The sequence below is a fragment of the Mesocricetus auratus genome, unplaced genomic scaffold (assembly GCF_017639785.1).
Source record: "Mesocricetus auratus isolate SY011 unplaced genomic scaffold, BCM_Maur_2.0 Super-Scaffold_100676, whole genome shotgun sequence".
Lineage (NCBI taxonomy): Eukaryota > Metazoa > Chordata > Mammalia > Rodentia > Cricetidae > Mesocricetus > Mesocricetus auratus.
Window position 1 is genome coordinate 34,762,819 of NW_024429266.1, and position 18,806 is coordinate 34,781,624.

Here is an 18,806-nt window from a genome sequence, read left to right on the forward strand (position 1 = left end):
AGAACACTTTAGTATGCATGTATGAACAGTCAATAACTAGGCAGTAGAGGGATAAGTGGGACTGACAGGCAGAGAGAATAGCAGGAGGAGAAATCTAGACTAGAAGCAAGAAGGAGAGAACAAGGGAGAGAGAGAGGAAGATGCTGGGGCCGGCCAGACAGCAAGAGACAGCCAGAGACAGAGCAAGTAGTGAAAGTAGGACACACAGAGTGAAAGAAAGGTAAAAGGCCCCAAGGCAAAACATAGATGAATCAAAACAAGTTGTTATAAAGTTAGCAAGAAACAAGCATAAGATAAGGCTGAGCATTGATAACTAATAGCAAGTCTCTAGTAATGATTTGGGAGCTGGTTGGTAGCCCAAAAGAAAGCCTGCTATAGGACCTGGTTCTATTTCCAGCACCCACGAGGTGACTCACAATTATCTGAAACTCCAGTCCCAGGAGATCAGATGCCCTATTCTGGTCTCCTTGGGTAGTAGGCATTCACTTGTGCACAGACATACATGCAGGAAAAGCGTCCATACATGATAGGTAGATGGGTGGATAGATAGATAGATAGATAGATAGATAGATAGATAGATAGATAGATAGATAGATAGATAGATGCACACACAAATAAACTAAACAAACAAAGGAGAAAACTGGCAAAGTGGCCTAGCAGGTAAATGTGTCTGCACCTAGCCTGACAACCTGAGTGTGATCCCTGGGACCCACACGGTAGGAGACCAATGACTCCTACAACTTGTCTTCTGACAGCTTGTGCCATGGTGTACATACAGCACATAAATAATCAAAACAGAAATGCTTTTAAAGGAGAAGAAATGGGATCTTCACAGAACACAAGAGTAGAATTTCCCAAGCCAAACAGATGCACTGGAAAAGCAACAGAACCCTGACCAGGCAGTCTCCTTTGCCACCTAGAGCAGGGCTGGGGAGCCCTGATCTGCGTTCTGCCCCGAAGCCTGTCTGTGGGCTCAACTAGAAAAAGGACCAGGGTCAGCTGAGTCACCTGGGAGACGGGCATACTGCTTCTAGGCGTCGGTGGGCAGTCATAGGTGCCCCAGGACAACAGCCGAACCCTGTGCTCTTTCGTCCTGCTCATTAGTTAATAGCTCAGCTTGTTCAGCGATGCTAGATTCTCCAAACAGTTAAAGCCAGATTGTTTCCCTCTTCACTTTTGTTTTGATATGTCTTAAAATAATTATGCTTTTACCCTCAAGTGTTTCCATTCTGTTATTAGAGCAGCACCTCTCCTATAGCACATCAGGGCGAGGCGCTCTGGCGGTCCAGTAAACAGTTACCAAACAAGGCCAGTCCTGCTCAAGTAAGAGACCTCACCCTCATTTGTACCCATCCTTCCATCTATGTAGCTGTCAATCAACTGTGACCCCTGGGCCCCCCTGCAGGGTGTAAAGAAAGCAGCTCCTCACCCATTGCCAAAGATTTCCTTACATCATCTTAATTACCCATTTGCTGGTTAGAACCTCCATCTAAAAAGAAGCCCTCTTAGAGAATATGCACTTAGGAATGTCTAGTAAAACCAAGATGTGGGGCTGGGATGATGGCTCAGTGGGTAAAGTATTTGCATCATAAGCATGAGAGCCTGAGTTCAGATTCCCCCAGCACCCACTCAAAAGAAATGTTGGCTGAGAGTGACAGTGAGTATCTATAACCCCAGTGTGGGAAGAGACAAACAGGAGTATGAAGACACACACGTGACCCTGACTTCTGACGGATATACTCACACATGGACATGCACACCCTTAAATGCACACATGGTGCACCAGTGCGTGAGAATGCACACAAACGTGTGTGCGCGCACACACACACACACACACACACACACACACACACACACAATGTGCTGAATTCTAGTCCTATGGCAGATTCTGAGGAATACGAAATCAGGCTCTCACAGTCAGGGGTAGGAAACAGCAAAGAAGCAGCAACCAGGGAATGACCAAGCTCCCAGTGAGTGTGGCAGTGCCGGCCTGTGTGACATAGGCATAGTGTGTCACCCAGCAGTTCAGTTAGACCAAAGAGTGTACTCAGTGGCTGCAAGGAAAAATTAGCCACTTCCCCATCTGGTGGCAGCTACCAACTGTCACCCATCCTGTGTCACCAGGGTGACCTGATTCTTGTCTTTGAAAAGGAAAGAATGCAGCCGGGCGGTGGTGGCACATGCCTTTAATCCCAGCACTGGGGAGGCAGAGGCAGGCAGATCTCTGTGAGTTCGAGGCCGGGCTGGACCGACAGCCTCCAAAACAATACAGAGAAACCCTGTCTCTTAAAAAAAAAAAAAGAAAAGAAAGGAAAGGAAAGAGTGCAGTGGAGAGGCACAGACAGAGTAAGCATGTGTTTATTTAGCAGAACAACCAAGCTCTCTGGAGGGAAGTCAGAGCATACTGCTGCGTGGGGCAGAACAGTGTGTTCTTTGTGGCAGGCTTTAAGGACACTTATGAATTTTAATAAGGTGGATAGCATATTCATGAGGTAACCCTTTATCCCTCCCAAATCACCTGTAGAGTGTCTCCTCCCATGATCCTCCAGAAAAGGTCACACCTCATTTACGTACACATATGGCAAAATGCCCAGGTCTCTTAGTTTTGACAGAATGGGAACAAATGATCAACAGCCTCAAGAGCGTTTAATCACAAAAGGGGTTTCCTGGCTGTAGGGAGACACCGTGACCAAGATACCACGACCAAGACACTGCTGGGATTTTCTTGGTTATCTCATATCTAACTTCTTTCTGAGACTGTTCAAGGGCCCATATTGATTTCGTGGTTATCCGTTGAGAAAACTGAGACTTTAACATGAGACCGGGGTCGGGGTTCACAACAGACTGGTGGGAACAGAACCCGGGCTATCTGTGGGGCTTCCTTCTCCTCGCTCAGCTTCCCAGATCCCTCTTCTGCCTGGCTTAACCTCACCACAGAAAAGGTGACTAAGCAGTTGGTCTCCTGCCTACCTGACCTGTGGTTCTACCTTGTGTCTCTCCCATAGGTCCCTCCAGGTGCGCTTCAATGTTCCCGGTGCATTTTCTGAAACTGAACCAGTTTAACTCAATACAATTATTGAGGCTGTGGCTCTACTCTTACTCATTTTATGTACAGTATATCACTTATTCCTTTCAATGCCCCTCTGAAGATTGTTTCTTCTTGTGATTCAAGAATAGTTACTCTAAAACTCAGAGAAGTTAGGAACACACCTCTAGTCACCCAGCAAACAGGTAGAGTCAGGATTCAGACCCTAGTCTGTCAACCCCAGAGAGCAGTGCCTTTCAGAGTCATCTCTTGCAGTTTTATGCCCAGAGCTGGTCACTCAAACGTCCTTGTGATAAATTTCATAACTGAAGGACAATCCAGATGTCCTAAGGATGCTTGCTAACTGAAAAACAATGTTTATGCTGTCAGCATGTCTAAGTAACTGTTTCTCTGTGCTGGGGCACTGCCTCTCTGTGGGCCTCAAACCCTGCTGCATCTGGTCCCTGGCATTTGACAACTTTGCTGCCAACACAAAGCACAGAGCACGTAGCACAAATAGTCTCAAGTGGCTGAATGTGATGCTGTCCACACTGGACAAGGATGGTCCAAGCATGCTGACTCAGGCCAAGCGCTGTGGCCTAAAGAGGCTGGCAGGCTGGAAGGAAGAGGAGACATTGAAGCTGGTAGGCAGGGCTAAGGAGCAGGGGCGAAAGGACTGCAGGAAGTAGAAGGGTACAGTTGAGGGTGGGGAGAGTTGACACTGACAGGGGAGAGGGAGGTGGGGAAAGGGATTAGAGTCCAATTGCTTAGGACTGCAGCTGCCAAGACGAGGACTTGGAGAGAGGACCCTGGAAGCCAGGCTGAAGGTGATGCAAGGGAGAGAGAGCTGGCCTGTCCCCACGTGAGGTCAGTAAAGGAAAAGGTGACAGGGGTTAGGATTGGGCCTAGAAGCTTCTCCTATGAGGTCCTCTTCTATGAGGTCTTTTCTCTCCCCTCATAGCTGCTGTAAAGGGAACTGCGGGCTTCCTACTGACTATCTAAGGGTCTGTAAATCTCACCTCCTCGAAGGTCACTCAACTCCCTAAGCAACTGAGGCTACAGGTGGCATACATAGTCCCTAAGCTAGACAGGCATGAACCAAAGGACTGACTCTGTCTTCCCTCCCCCTACTGCCGGGGACTCAGAGGCAACCTGATTGCAAGCCCTCGATATGGGCTACTCATCGACTACATGGTGTGGACCACCCCACACTCTTGAAACCTGTAAGAGGAGATCCATGCTTTGTTTCACAGGCCCAGACTCTTCAGAACCCCTGCCACCTTCTGTGGCATTAAGATCTCCTCTAATAAAGCTGTCACCCACAAAGACAATCTGCCCCAACGTCCCTCTTGGTCATCTCATCTGAAAATTTAGAGGCGGCATTTTGAAGGAAGAATGTATCTCTGACCCGCATGCCCAGGCAGGACTGCTCATTAGCCCATCTGTTGGCAGGACACCCTGACCCTTGCAGATGACACAGTGCTCTGTTTAGAAAAAGAGGGCCACAGTCCCACCCCACACTCCCATAGTCCCACATTCGGCATCCCTGTCACTCAACTCCTCCAGTCTCCATTCTTCACCTGTTTCTTTATCTGTGGAAACTGCACTAAGCAAACAGTCCGTCCTCCCAGAGGTGACCTGGGGTCGAAGAAGATAGCACATGGACAGCGGTTCAGGGCCTCGTGAAGCAGCCCCCACAGCAGATGGCAGCCACTAGCCCGAGGAGTCCGCTTCTGTGTCAGCAGGAAGTGACACCCATGGAGCCGTCAGCATGATTACCATGACCTGCTGCGATTAAACTAAACGTGGCTACTGTGCCCTGACAGACAGCTGAAGGAGAAACCCAGCAAGTCTGAAGTGGGATCCTTCTCGGGAGAGATAAGTCAGACAACTTTGAAGTCGCTCCATTCTGACAGCAAAGCGTGACTCTTAGTTCCTTAATGTTATAACTCTGCTATCACAGACGCCTCTCCGCTGTATCCATGCTATAACGGAGGCCCAGCTGGGAATGTGGAGCCCCGCTGGATCCCTTCAGTAAGAACTGATAACCGGGAAACAGGAGACGGACCCTTCCCACAAGGGTTCCATCGTTCCATCCCCCTGTGCATTAGGCACAGACAGCGGAAACTTTACCATTTCCACATGTGCCAGACAGCTGTGCATTTTGACATATGCTGTGGTATTCAACCCTCACACCCATCCCATAAGAGAAGAATGGTCATCCACATACTTATAATGACAAAATAGCGTCTTGCTTAAAGAACCCTGCCCAGACTCGTGCATCTAGCCAGAGCTTCGATGCAGTGGAACTTGGCTGAAAGCTGTGTTTCCAACACATAACCCTCCTGCAGCCTCGAGGTAAGCCTTCTGCTGCTCTTACACAGACTTCCAAGACCAGCTTTTTTTTCACAGTATGATTAAAGGTGTGTAGTTCTGTATGGTGACTGACTAGAATACTTACCTTTAACTACGTTATTGGGAATAAATTTAAGCACTGCAAAGATCTAGTCAGCCTGAAACAGCATCATATTTAGTGACAAGTAGAGGACAGTTAAATAAAAACAAAAGCTGTAGGTCAGAGCAGAGAAAGGTACGGTAAGTGGTATTTTGTGATTGTTGCTTAAGAAAGTATTATGGGATGGAGACTCCAAAATTCAAACAGCACGACACAACAATTTGTTTTAACTTTTTATTTACTTATTTTATGCCCATTGGTGTTTTGCCATGGGTGCCTGGTCCCCTGGAACTGAATGTGAGCTGCCATATGGGTGCTGGGAATTGAACCCACGTTCTCTGGAAGAGTAGTCAATGTTCTTAACCACTGAGTCATCTCTCCAGCCCTGTGTTTTAACCTTTTTTTTTTCTGGGAAGTATATTTTATTTACATTTTTAAAATCTGTAACTAGTCTCTCTTCCTCCTTTCCTTCCCCAGAGAGTTGGGAAAGGAAAGAACGGGAACCTCAAAGGCCTACCCCCCACATAGAAAGATGCACCCTATGGCTCACACCAGCAAATCAAAGTGAAAGAAACATGGGCCTCCTAAAGGGCCCCAGGGCTGGACAGGGGAGGGAGGGCCTGGTAAGGCGGGTCTCCAGGGAAAAAAAGGACAAGGAGTGGGCAGGTCCTCTGAAGGGGTTGGAAAGAGTCCAGTGCCCTCCCCTCCTTCTCCCTCTGCACCCTACACCTCTGCTGGGCGCAGAGGGGTCTCCCTTTATCCCCTCAACACCAGACACTATGCCAGAGCCGCAGCCACTAACAGTCAGGTCTCTGGACACAAAACACTTTCGCTTTGTGGTCTCCTGATGTTGTCACCACCAGGAAGGCATCTTTGCTGAGGGCAAAGTCCAGGATCTCACAGCAGGGTAGCCCCGGTAGTCAGCAAGCAGGCAGCCAGTCCAGGCATCCCAGAGATGAACAATGCCATCCAGGCTACAGGTGTACCCTACAGCAGTGCCAGCCTCCCACAGCAGCTGAACAATGCCCGACTGGTGCCAGAGTGTCTGTGTGAACAGGTCATAGATAGCCAGTGTTCCATCCAGATAGCCAACAGTGGCCGGAGGCATCACACTGCAGAAGCCCAAGGATTCCACAGAGTTCCACTCACTCTCCTCCCCTTTTCCCAGGCTGGGCTGGGAGGTGACCGTCTCAGGTCTGAACACACCCACCACCTTGCCCGTGGTGGCAGTGACCAGCTTGGCCTGGCAACCCACAGAGCAAGTGAGGATTAGACTGCCATCCTGGTTGGTAGCAACACAGATCAAAGGACCCTGGTGACCCTCAGTCCCTTTCAGTACGTGGATGGGGTTTCCCTGTTTGAGGTTCCAAATCCTGATGATACCATCTTCATATCCTACTACAGCTCTCTTCCCATCAGGGAGGACACGGCCACAGGTTGCAGGGCAGTTGGGGCCCTGGAAGGTCTTACAGTTACCATTCAGTACTTTCCACATCCAAGTGTTGTCAGCTGTGCCCGCTAACAGGACAGACAGGTGCCCAAGGGTGCTGCTCCATCCACCCCAGCATCTTGTTGTGTGAGTTTGGTTAGCCAACAATCCATTGCTTGTAGCCTGGAAAACAAAAATACCCTTGAGCCCATGGACAGTGAAAACATGTCTTTCCAAAGCTACTCTCTTGAACTCTCTTTCCAGTGTGTTCCAGAGAAAGTAGATTCATATTAGAAAACTACTTGGTAAGCAGGAATCAGAGAAAAGGTATTGGGGGGGGGTGTCTCACTCCCAGATCATTACTAGCTAGATTCTGACTGTTCACCTCTTCCTAAGGTCTGCATGGAGTCTTCCATGCCTATCTGTTTAACTCTTACCAGGTCACATGGCTTATTCAACTACACTATGTCATGTGTCTTAATCTCTTAGTAAATGTGGTATCATCCAATCTTGACGGAATAACCCATGAAATATTCAGCAATGCGCTCCCAAGACCTCCACAAAGTGAGTAGCATCTGCAGGCGACAAATTTCAATTATTTTGTGAGGATTCTTGCAACCACTCTCTTCAAAGCCAGACACCCTTCCACCTTGTGCCCAAATGCTGGAGGTGCTGGCAATTGCCCACACAGGCAACAAATGTTTTAGATTCCACAAGTACTAGAAGAATCTGGAAGGAAAAAAGAAATTCAATTCCTATTGGTGTGAGATAGAATGCAGCTGAGCTTGGCCCACACAATGGGATCAAGTGCAGCTCAACTGTATAGGGACCTCATTCTCTAGCACTTGTGATAAAGGGGACCTCCTAGCCTACTTTACTATGGTGTTAACCAACTGCAGATGTTAGTACAAGATACCAGAGGCTGAGTTTCTTAAACAAGAAAGGGAGTTCTCACGGTCCTGAGAATGCCACGTCTAACGTGCCAGCAGATTCTCTTCAGCCACGCCTTGTTTCTTGGCTTGCAGGCAGACATCTTCACTGTGTCTTCACTTGACAGGGACAGAGAGTTCTAGACAGTTCTTTTTCTGATAAGGACACTAATTGGGGCTATGGAGAGGGCCCATCTTTGTGACTTCATCTAAACCAAAGGCCCCACTTCCAAGGCCACTTGGGCTTCAGCATTTGAACTTGACGGGTCATTTGTGCCCTAACAACGCTCACTGCCCTCACATCTAAGGTTCTCTGCTCAGTGGCATAAAGGGGGACAGTTTTCAGTGCAGCTGTTTGGGGATAGAGCCCCAGTGGCAGGATGAGGAATTCATAAGCAGCCGGTTACCTGAGTTTCTAGGAAGGAGTAAAGAGAGAGTGGAGTGACATCCCTCCATGCTGGGACACAACTTGATTGACAACTGTACAGGGTCCTTTCAGGCCACAATTAGACACAAGGCCAGCACTTTCCATTCCTCATCAGCTCTGCTGGACTCCGAAGCATTGCCCTCTTCCAAAAACAGGAAAATTAAAAACAAATTCTCAAGTGGGTTGCTAGGATTTCAGCCCAGCACATTCTACTTTCCGTTCAAAGTCAGCAGCTGTCATGTGCTCAGCTTTGAATGGAAAGTACTTGCTCCCAAAGAGCCTTTCTCAGTTGATGTCACCTAGGAGTTTTATTTTCTTCTAATGAAAAATGGATTTGCATTAGTGTATCCATACTGACAGGAAGCCCCTGGACACAGGCCTGCCTGCCTTGGTGATCTGCCCTACCCTGAGGAGAACTAATTGCTTTGGCAGCCAGCTTGGAAGATTGACACTGTGGTCAAGACAGGGCATGGGGAGGCAGAGAGAGCAGGGAGGCGTGGCCCACCTTCTTTCCATGACAGCCCCACAGAGCTTATCCCCATCAAGAAAAAAAAAAAGCTTCTTTCAATAAACAGTGCTTTTAAGTATGGAGGAGGAGGTCTTGGAAAGGGGAGTGAATAGTTTAATGTGATTAACGATTTCCAGGGAGGCAATTCCTCAGAGCCTCAGACACATGTGTCCGTGGAGCCTGCTGCTGAAGAGTTCAATCCTCACCAGAGCTCTCCTCAAAACTAGCCCCACTATGTGCAGTCTGCCAAGGTTCAGGTCTGTGGCAATCAGGATGATGACTCTCAGAAACAAACTGAACCCCGAGGTAACTGTCATTCTCCCACTTGAGAGGTTTAAACGGAAGGAGTAAGAGATAGAGGCCAGCTTAAACTACAGCGTTAACACGATTCCCAAAAAAATAAAATAAAATAATCAAAGCAAGAGCAGCAAGACACAATAAACTGCATTAAGACAACAGCAGAAAGACAAAGACAAAACAAACCTCTGGGCTGGAACTATGCTGGCGGCATGGCAGGGAGGAGCCTGGTGCTCCCAAAAAAGCCAGCTGAGTTCCAGAGCCTTGACAACACTGACTGCACTGGGCCCCCAAGCCTCAAGCCTGTGATTCAGTACTCAGAACGGCGCTGGCCCCACTGGCCTCTCCATAGAGATCCTATACACACAACTATCACACACCCATCTCTTAGATATGTCCATGAAAACAGTACCCAAGCTCCAGGCCGGCCCAGGCAAAAGTCCCCTCCCCCATCCCCACTCCTCTTTCCAGCTCGATGCAAGGGCTTAGAGGCGTCCAAGAGTTCGTGAATAATGTTCCTGACAGACACTACAGCTTTTTCCTCCTCCTGCCTGTGGAGAGCTCAGGCTGCCCCCAGGGAAGACTCCCCTGGCAGCTCCCAGCCAAGCAGCTGGCTTTGGCTCCAAGAACACTAAATTCTGGCTGCGTTTCTAGCCAGGCCTGGTTACTTTAGAATCCCTGTCCTCCAGTCTTTTCGAGCAGGAGCCAGCCAAGATATTCGTCATATTTCCGAGCTACCCTGCTGGTTGATTTATGTACACGCAGGGTAGAGGCCAGGAGTCGAGGAACAGGAGTACTGGACTCTTCCATCACCCCAGGGGTCACCAAAAGGGTGACCCTTAGGATCAAGCCTTCGCTCAGCTCAGGGCAGAGGATGTACAGCCTCTGTGACCCAGGGAGCAGAGACAAGCACTCGCTTTCGTTCTGTGTGTGAGATGTCCATTAAAGGAGAGTAGCTGCATGTGCCTTTCCCTGGGTCCACCTAAAAAGCCTTTCTGAAAGATTCCAGCCTTCTCCTTCAAAACACTGGATGCTGTCTCGCATCTCTTGGGCCAAAGTGAAAAAGAGTAACAGATGAAGCTCTCGTGGACACAGGAGCACGCCAAACCCAAAATGTTAATCACCTCCAAATATGCTCGGCTCTCTCCAGCCTCTCTGGCTCTCCTTTGTAGATCCATGATTGGAGACTTCTCCCAGGGGCTGGGAACTGGCTACAGATATTCGGGAACTCATCAGAAGGTCCAATTGCACTGACAGGGTAATTGCCAGGCGGTGTGCTTAATGTGCCTGTGGGTGATTTTGACTGGCTCAAATACCCACTGTTGCTCTAAGTTCGAGTTAGACTTCAGAACTCCTGCAAGATGGACTGATGCTGTCATCCAGAATGAAAAATTCTTTTAAAAGACTCTTTTTATTCCACTGCATATGAAAGCATGAGCTCATTGGAATATATTTAGAGTGGGACTTGGCAACTTGCATGTGTTTACAATTCCTAGACTCGGGGCTCTGGTGTGTATCAGACACACTCTTACCTCTTCACCTTCCCTGCGAAAGTGAAGTTCCAGGAGTCTAAAATTTCTTCCTTGGTAGTACCTAACATTGACTTTGCTAAGGGACTGACTACATTCTCAAGACCAGCGGCCAGTGAGGAAGCTAGAGACGTTGGGCGTTCTGGTAACTGTATGACCCCTGGGAGCCAGGGGTGGGGGCACTTCCCACCAGGAGTCCTCCCAGCTGAGTGGACCAGCAGAAGCTCTGAATGTACACTGCCCTCTCCTCAGCCCCCATCACAACTCAGTTCGACCTTTTGGGTGGAAGACTAAAAGACTATGCTCCTTGACTGGTTACGACTAACCTGGGTTCCTTCCGAGGCCTTCCAAGACAGTATGGAACCCACATTGGCTGCCTGTCTTCCCTTCCAGGTGCTGTCCCATCTCTATGGCACTAGTTCTCAGAATCACAGAGAAGCTTTAAAACACACTGATGCCGGTCCCGAGGGAGTCTGTCTCTCCTAAGCTGGGGTCCAGCCAAGCAACAGAGGGTGTACAAAGAATTAGACTTTATTCCTATGGTCTAAAAATTACCTTTGCATTTTTAAAATGGGGAGAACATTCATGACTATACTCGTGGACTATCTCTGAGGAACAGATTTAGGAGGGATTTTAATTCACGGTGCGTATTTCCCGTTGTGTCCTCAATCTTCTCGAACAAAACAAATTGCAATGAAGTAAGTTATTAGTGAGTATGTGTACACGTTTGGGTGTGGGAGGGGGTGCTGAATTTGCTTCCCACTGAAAAGACATTCAGCACACCCACAACAGAACTCTGCATCTCCCTCTCCAGACAGATCTTTGCCCTGCATCCTCAGCGCTGAAGATGGGGACCAAGCCACGCCTCTGCCCGTGCACAGCAGCCACCCGCCCTTCTACCTCCCCAAGTCCATTAATCTCATTGCTCAACTGCAGCACCCAGGTCTTAATACTTCTCCACTCTCCCTCCTCCTTCCGCCACAGGCGCCCTCCTCGCTGCTCCTCAGTTTGTGCTCCCTTCCGTGCGGGTGAAGTGTCTCCTCCTCACCGAGTTCTCTTTCTTGGAGGCTAAGGCATGAACATGGTCCCCATATCAGGCATTACAGTCATGGTGTTCATCTCTGCACCTCAAACCTGCTTCTGTCAATTGCGTGCTTTAGAAATTTCCGGTGGCATCTTCTCATTCTCAGAGAGCTCTCCAAGCAACTGGCACGATTTTAGAGGCCCCCATGCTCGGACTCTGTGACATTCTGAGTCTCAGGTCTCAAAGCCTCCTGTCCACCATGCACAACAGTCAGAGGTCTTCCAATGTGCCCCAGTCTCTTTGAGCCTCTGATATGGAGTGCCATCCATGCTACCCATTTTCACAGCATGACTCCTGTCCTGCAAGAGTCCTCTGGGGTTGCCTTCTCCGGCATCTTCAACACCTGGCCCTAAACGTCTTGTTCCCCACATGCTTGTTGTTGGCTCACATGGGTTATTCTAATGAGTCTGTCTGGCCACAGTTGTTTTATTTGTCAATTGGAACTTAAATTCCTGTACATGGCACCTTCCACGCTGCCTTTCATTTATTTCCCAAGCATTTAGTCATTGAGTTAATCAGTGAACCAGTACTATTAATTTTTTTATGTGCATGCGACTCTGTATAATTCTCCAAAGTATTTTGAATGTGTGTTTCGGGTCTGCATTTTGCACACACACACACACACACACACACACACACACACACACACACACACACAGAGTCATCACATGCCTAAGCAGGCTGAGTTGGGAGTCAGCAGAGGCGGGAAAGACAAAATACAAAGTGATTAGGGGGTCCTGTCGCCTGTCTCACAGGGATGCAGGGAAAGCCCAGTAGGCCTAAGTTCTGAGTCCCCTCGCCTCATTTCTCTAGCACACTAACTCCCTTAGGCTTGACCTCGAGTGTGTGCTGGGCTGTGGCCCACAAAGAAATGGGGATTGTCTCCTTAAAATCCTGCTTTCCTCCATTTTCTGCACGCATTTTCAAACCAGGAGACATGAAGCACAAGCCAAGGCTCTGCGTGGTTCCTGATCAGCTGCTCCCCTCATACAATTTTCTAAACTAACTTTTCCTAGAGAGGAAGAGACTCAGTGCATGGAGGTTTGCAGCGCCTGGAAAGAGCAGAAATCCATTAGTCCTTCCCACTTTAATCAAGAGGGCTGCCAGGGACCCTTTCCAGAATGAAATCAGCTGAAATGCAAAGCCACCTGCCTTCTGACTTGCCAGCCGGGAGGTCTTATCCTTAGACCTTTCACAAGGCAATGGCCAAGCTTATGACTCCTGTCTCTGATGATCAAGCCATATTAGAGGGTCATTTCTCTGCAGTCAAATGACACAAAGAGGTCCCTGTCCCTGGTTCATCTGTTGACCGTGCTTATTTTAGGTTTCCACTCAGTCTGACTGGAAGAGGACTCTGGCCCCCTCTCCACTCAAGCAGGAGAGACATATACTTATCATCCCTTTCCAGATTGTGCAGGGGTGTGGCTGTGAGAGTTTGAGAATTCCCTGCCCACCCCACTCAGATTATTCTACAAGCAACTACTGACAGACACTGCCTTTCAAGAAGCAGGAAGTCATAGCAAAGCTCGATGGGTCTTAACCAGCGCCTACAACATTGCCAGCTGCTATGGTCAGAGCTGGTCAAGTAAAAAAACATTGGACATGGCTCCCTGCTGTGACAGAAGCATGACCAAGGTGGCTAGAAGAGGCTGACAAGAAACACAGATGAAGAACTATGGGGATTCGGAGCATATTGTGTCCAGTTGGGCTCTTGAAGAAGGTGGCACCATTCAAGCTGAAACTTGAGAGCAAGCTTTGGACAAGAAAGAGCACCAGTTAGAGCAAAGAGAACTGTAATCAAGGCAGGAAACATATTCTAAGTAGCAACGACTATTATCAGGTTGAGTTGTATGAAACAGTCGATAGATTACTGGTCTGGGCCCTGTGCTGGCTACTTTTATGTCAACTTGACACAAACTAGAGTCATCTGAGAGGAGGGAAGCTCAACCGAGAAAAATGTCTCCATAAGATCAGCTGTAGGGCAATTTTTTAATTAGTGACTGATGGGGGAGGGCCCGGCCCACTGTGGGTGGGACCATCCCTGGGCTGGTGGTCCTGGGTTCTGTAAGAAAGCAGGCTGAGCTAAGCCAGGGGAAGCAAGTCAGTAAGCATCACCCTCCATGGCCTCAGCTCCTGGGGGCGTCAGCTCCTGCCCCCAGGTTCCTGCCCTCACTGCTTTTCACTATAAACTGTTACATGGAACTGTAAGTGAAATAACCCTTTCCTCGCCAAGTTGCCTTTGGTCATGGTCTGACTACGACAGACTCATAATAAGGACTTCAGAAGAGCCAATATAACACTTAGCAGCTACAGCGGGGGTGAAGAAACCCAGATTATAGTGAGAAAGCCAGGCAAAGGTTAGCCAGTCTGTCAGCAGCTGGTGTGTGTTACACTGGGTTTATCCTTTGGAAGACAGAGTGATAGACATTTCCTAGGAATGCATTTCTTACTTTCAGTAAGGAATGATACTATAATATCTGTCTCTTGTCCATGGACAGCCCAAGTTTGACTTGGGTTTTACCATCAGACTGAGAAATCACTCTTTATAATCACAGGAAGGCAGGATCACACCCGGACTCTGAGAGATGTGTGTTTAAAATTCAGCTCTACCACCACCTCCGTAAATCAGTCTCGTTTCCTCAAATGGAAGATGATCTTAATGATACTCCCCCGCACCTGGCTATGGTTGCACTCAACTGTAATCACCAGCACTTGAAGACAGAGGCAGGAGGATCACCGCGTGCTTGAAGCCACACTGGTCTGCGTAGCCAGGGGCCTGTGGACTGTTTTCAGCACCTACTCCGTTCTTCAGCAGAAGTGGAAAGAGCCGTGAGAAACTGTGTGGTGCGTGGGTGTCTCCAGCCAGCACAAGGGTAATAGGAAGCCCAGCGTGATCTCGTAAACCACCAATTGTTCTCAGCCCTGGCCTGGACCACTAAGGAGTTCCACATGGTCAGGTCTGTCCTGGCAGCCGGGCCTGGCTGCGAGGTGGATTCTTTCTGCTATCTAGTCAGCCTCGGGGAAGTGGTTCCCAGGAGAGCTTTGGTCAACCGACAGTGGGTACCAGAGGCTCAGGAAACACAGGATCTGGGCTTTCCAGGAACTGGAAACTTGACCAAGCCCAGAAAGTCTAAAACCTGAGGGGTAAGTGAATCTTCTGATAATGCCAGTCCTGACCCAGAAAGCTAGGCTGCTTCTAGAAGCTAGAGTCTAGATCATCAGTTCTCAGCCTGTGGGTCGCAACCCCTTCAGGGTTTTAAATGACCCTTTTACAGGGGTCACTTAAGATTACTGGAAAACACAGATCTTTACATTATAATTCATAACAGTAGCAAATTTACAGTTATAAAGTAGCAACAAAAATAGGGTTTTTGGTTTGTTTTGTTTTTTCATTTTTCCAGACAGGGTTTTTCTGTGTGACAGTCCTGGCTGCCCTGGAACTCACTTGGTAGACCAGGTTGGCCTCGAACTCACTGAGATCAGCCTGCCTCTGCCTCCCAAGTGCTGGGATTAAAGGTGTGTGCCTTTAATCCATCTAAGTATTTCTCTTACCAGACAGACATCTTACTTCTCTGGCGGGCTACATGATGACTACCTGTGTTTTTCCTTCCCAGAGTCCTCCTGGACTCCTAGTCCCACCTATCTTGCTTCCCTATTGGCCAACAGTGCTTTATTGACATATACACAGGACTTCCAAATCAACTTAGATTAACAATTATGGGGTAAATACTTAAGTCAGAGCTAGCCAGCAAGAAACAAACAAAAGGCCAACAGTTTCATAATTAATACAATGTCTTGTGTGTTATTTGGGGACTACAATGCAGCAGAGCCCAGGCAACCAGTGGGGGAAAACCAAAGCGGCTAGCAAGGAAAAGGCTTCTCTCTACAGAAAAGCCTGCCCAAAAATCCAAGGTGGATAGCTCCTGAGAAATGACCCTTGAGATTAACCACTGACTTCTGCATACATAACCCTCTCCCCCATGAGTGTGTGTATGTGAGTGTGTGTGTGTGTGAGTGTGTGTGTGTGTGTGAGTGTGTGTGGGTGTGGGTGTGGGTGTGTGTGTGTGGGTGGGTGTGTGTGTTGGGAGTTTTGTGGGGAATAGTTGTTGTTTTGTCATTTGTTTTTCAGACGGTCCCACAGCATAGCCATGACTAGCCTGGAACTTGCTATGTAGACCATACTGGCCTCAGACTTTTAGCAATTCCTCTGGCTCCACGTTGACCATTCTAGGATTACAGGTAGATGCAACCACACCTAACTCCTAAATATTACTTATATCTGGTTTAATCCTTTTACCCTCTTAACAATCATTCTTCCTCTAAATATTTATGTGCATAGATAATAAGGTAAATTCTTACTCCAAGCACTCCAGCTCACACTTCTAAGTATGGTCAGAGTCTAAACAATAGGGACTCATGGTCATACTTGAGGAATGCCAAATGGTACAGCCACTTTGGAACTCTGTCCAAACTAAAACTACTTGTACAAAGGACCTGGCAGACATGCTCCTGAGATTTACCCAAATGAACTGGAAACTTTTTATAGACATGAAAACCTGACAAAGGGTGCTTATAGCTATTCATACAGAATTATGCAGAACTGTTGAAACTTAGAAACAACCATCATGCCCTTTAGGTAAGTAAGTAAACACCCACACTGCGGGATGTTATCCAGTGCGGGGGGGGATGAACCATCAAGCTATGAAAAGACATAGATGGTGATTTGAAGAAGAATAGCCCCCATATTTGGATGCTTGGTTCCCAGTTTGTGGAACTGTTTGAGAAGGATTAGGAGGTGTGGCCTTGTTGAAGGAGGTGTGCCACTAGGAGTGGGCTTTGAGGTTTCAGAAGCCTTGCAATTAGTTCTCTCTGCCTCATGCTTGTGGATCAAGATATAAGCACCATGCCTTCCTGCCTGCTGCCATGCTCTCCACCGATGCGTTCTTTTACAGGTCAGGGTATCTTACCATAGCAATAGAAAAGTAGCTAAAATAACATGGAGGAAACTCGCATGCATATTCCCAAGAGAAAGAACCCAACTTGAAAAGACTTCCTGTGGCAGCTATGTGTGACATTCTGAGAAAAGCAAAATGATGAGCACAGAAAAAAAAAAAGACCAGGGGAGAGTGAGGAGAAGGGGTACATAGCAGAAGCTTTCTGGACAGTGTTTTCAGGCCACAGAAATAATTGTGTAAATACTATGTGGAGGACACATGTCATCACACATTTGTCTAAACCCACAGTGTGCATTCTGAGAGTTCGCCTCTGTGTGAACGATGGACTGTAGGAGATAAAGGTGCTTTTGTCTAGGTACCACTATGTGGTGATTGTAGGAGAGGCCATATGAAGGTAGAGGGGTTTATAGCAACTCTCCCACTTTCTGCTTAATTTTACCCTGAACCTAAAACTGCTCTACTCAGTTGTTTGGAATTTTTTTTAACTTGTTCTCAGTACATAGGCCTGGCTGGCCTGGAACTCCATAAATGGACCAAGCTGGCTTTGAACTTCCAGTGTCTCTGCCTCTTCTTTGTGCTGGGACTACAGATGTGTGCAACCACATACATAATCTTAAAACTGTTCTAAAATATAACCTATACCAGGCCTGGTGACACATGACTATAATCCCCGCACTCAGTGGGCTTAGGCAGAAGGATCAGAAGTTCATAGCCAGCCTGGGCTACATAGAGAAATGAAAAAAAAGGATGAGGGGAATCTATTAAAAAATGTCATATATTCAGTAAATTGATTTTTCACAAATATTTAACATTTATTGCAAATTAAACACCTCCAAGAATTTAATTAAATTCATAAATAGCAGTTTCTCTTAAAGACCTGAAATATGTTAAACATATAAACAAAAACCACCATGATTAATCCCAAAGCTGCTTAATACCCTTGTGCCAAAACCGGCCATAAAACTCCTAAGACTGTGTAGACTTCACTCTTTCTTATCCTAAATTCCACACCTTCCCAGGGTGCCAATTTTAACACCTTCCTAGGATTTCAGTGACTTTTACCAGATACTATTTTTTGCCTTCTTAGGGATTTTTAACAACTTTACCAGACCACAAGAAGAAAAAGAGCCACCTCACAGTGCCGGGGCTGCAAAGTCTGGGCTGGGCTGTTGACTCTGGGTCAGGAGATGAAGCTGGGCTACAGTGTGCAGGGGAGTCCATGGGAAAGCTTCCCATATGCAAGTAAACTTGGTTGCTTCTGGAAGACTTTAAAACTCCCCACCTTCGGGGGAAGGTGTTGGTAGCACCAAACATCGCGCACAAGTGAGGTTAGTAGACTCTGGTCTGGCCACCATCTCACGCCCATCGCAGTAGTCATGGTGGACTTGGGAGCCTATTAGCATAATTGCAGCTGGGTGTACTGGGTTGCACCCTAAGTCACAGGCCTGCTGTGAATTCTAATTGCCTAAGGGAGGAGGTAGACATCTATCTGGGTCATTGGGCTCCTACAGGCCCCTGGGAACACATGAAGGACCCTTCTTTACTCAGTTACCAGACCCCCAAGACTAGGAAGCCCTGTCCTGGCACAGAGCCTATTTATCCTGCAGACAGAAATGAGTGCTTGTCCTTTATAAAAACATATATACTAAAAAGAGGTCTATTTCTATGAAATGTCCCATGTATCGAAGTAAGAACAAAGGAACCCACCCCGTTATATCCATGCTCCTTTTAACCTGCCCCCCTTAGAGTTTGAGTGTTTTAGTGAATTCACTATCTCTGTCTTTCCAGGCTTCTTATCCCTATGGCAGTTACATCTTGACTCCCTGTGTTTCTCCTACCCAGAGTCCTCCTGGACTCCTAGTCACACCTATCTTGCTTCCATATTGGCCAACAGTGCTTTATTGACATATACACAGGACTTCCCCAACAACTTTGTTCAGTTAATGCCCAGACTATTGAAGTTTGACTTGGAGCCTCAAGTTAGCGTCCCATGTCCTTGCAAGACCGCCTCTAACATTCTTTTTTTTTTAATTATATGTATTGTTTGTATGAGTGTTTTGCCTGCCTGCAGATATGTGTACCGTGTGCACAAGGGTAGAAGAGGGCATCGGATCCCCTGAAACTGGAGTTACAGGTAGCTGTGAGCCATCGTGTGAGTGCTGGAGCAG

General features: G+C 47.6%; 1 pseudogene; it reads right to left on the bottom strand.

Annotated features, from left to right (window-relative positions):
• Positions 1 to 5,872: 5,872 nt before the first annotated feature.
• On the bottom strand, positions 5,873 to 7,036 carry LOC101828710 (annotated as a pseudogene).
• Positions 7,037 to 18,806: the final 11,770 nt, after the last annotated feature.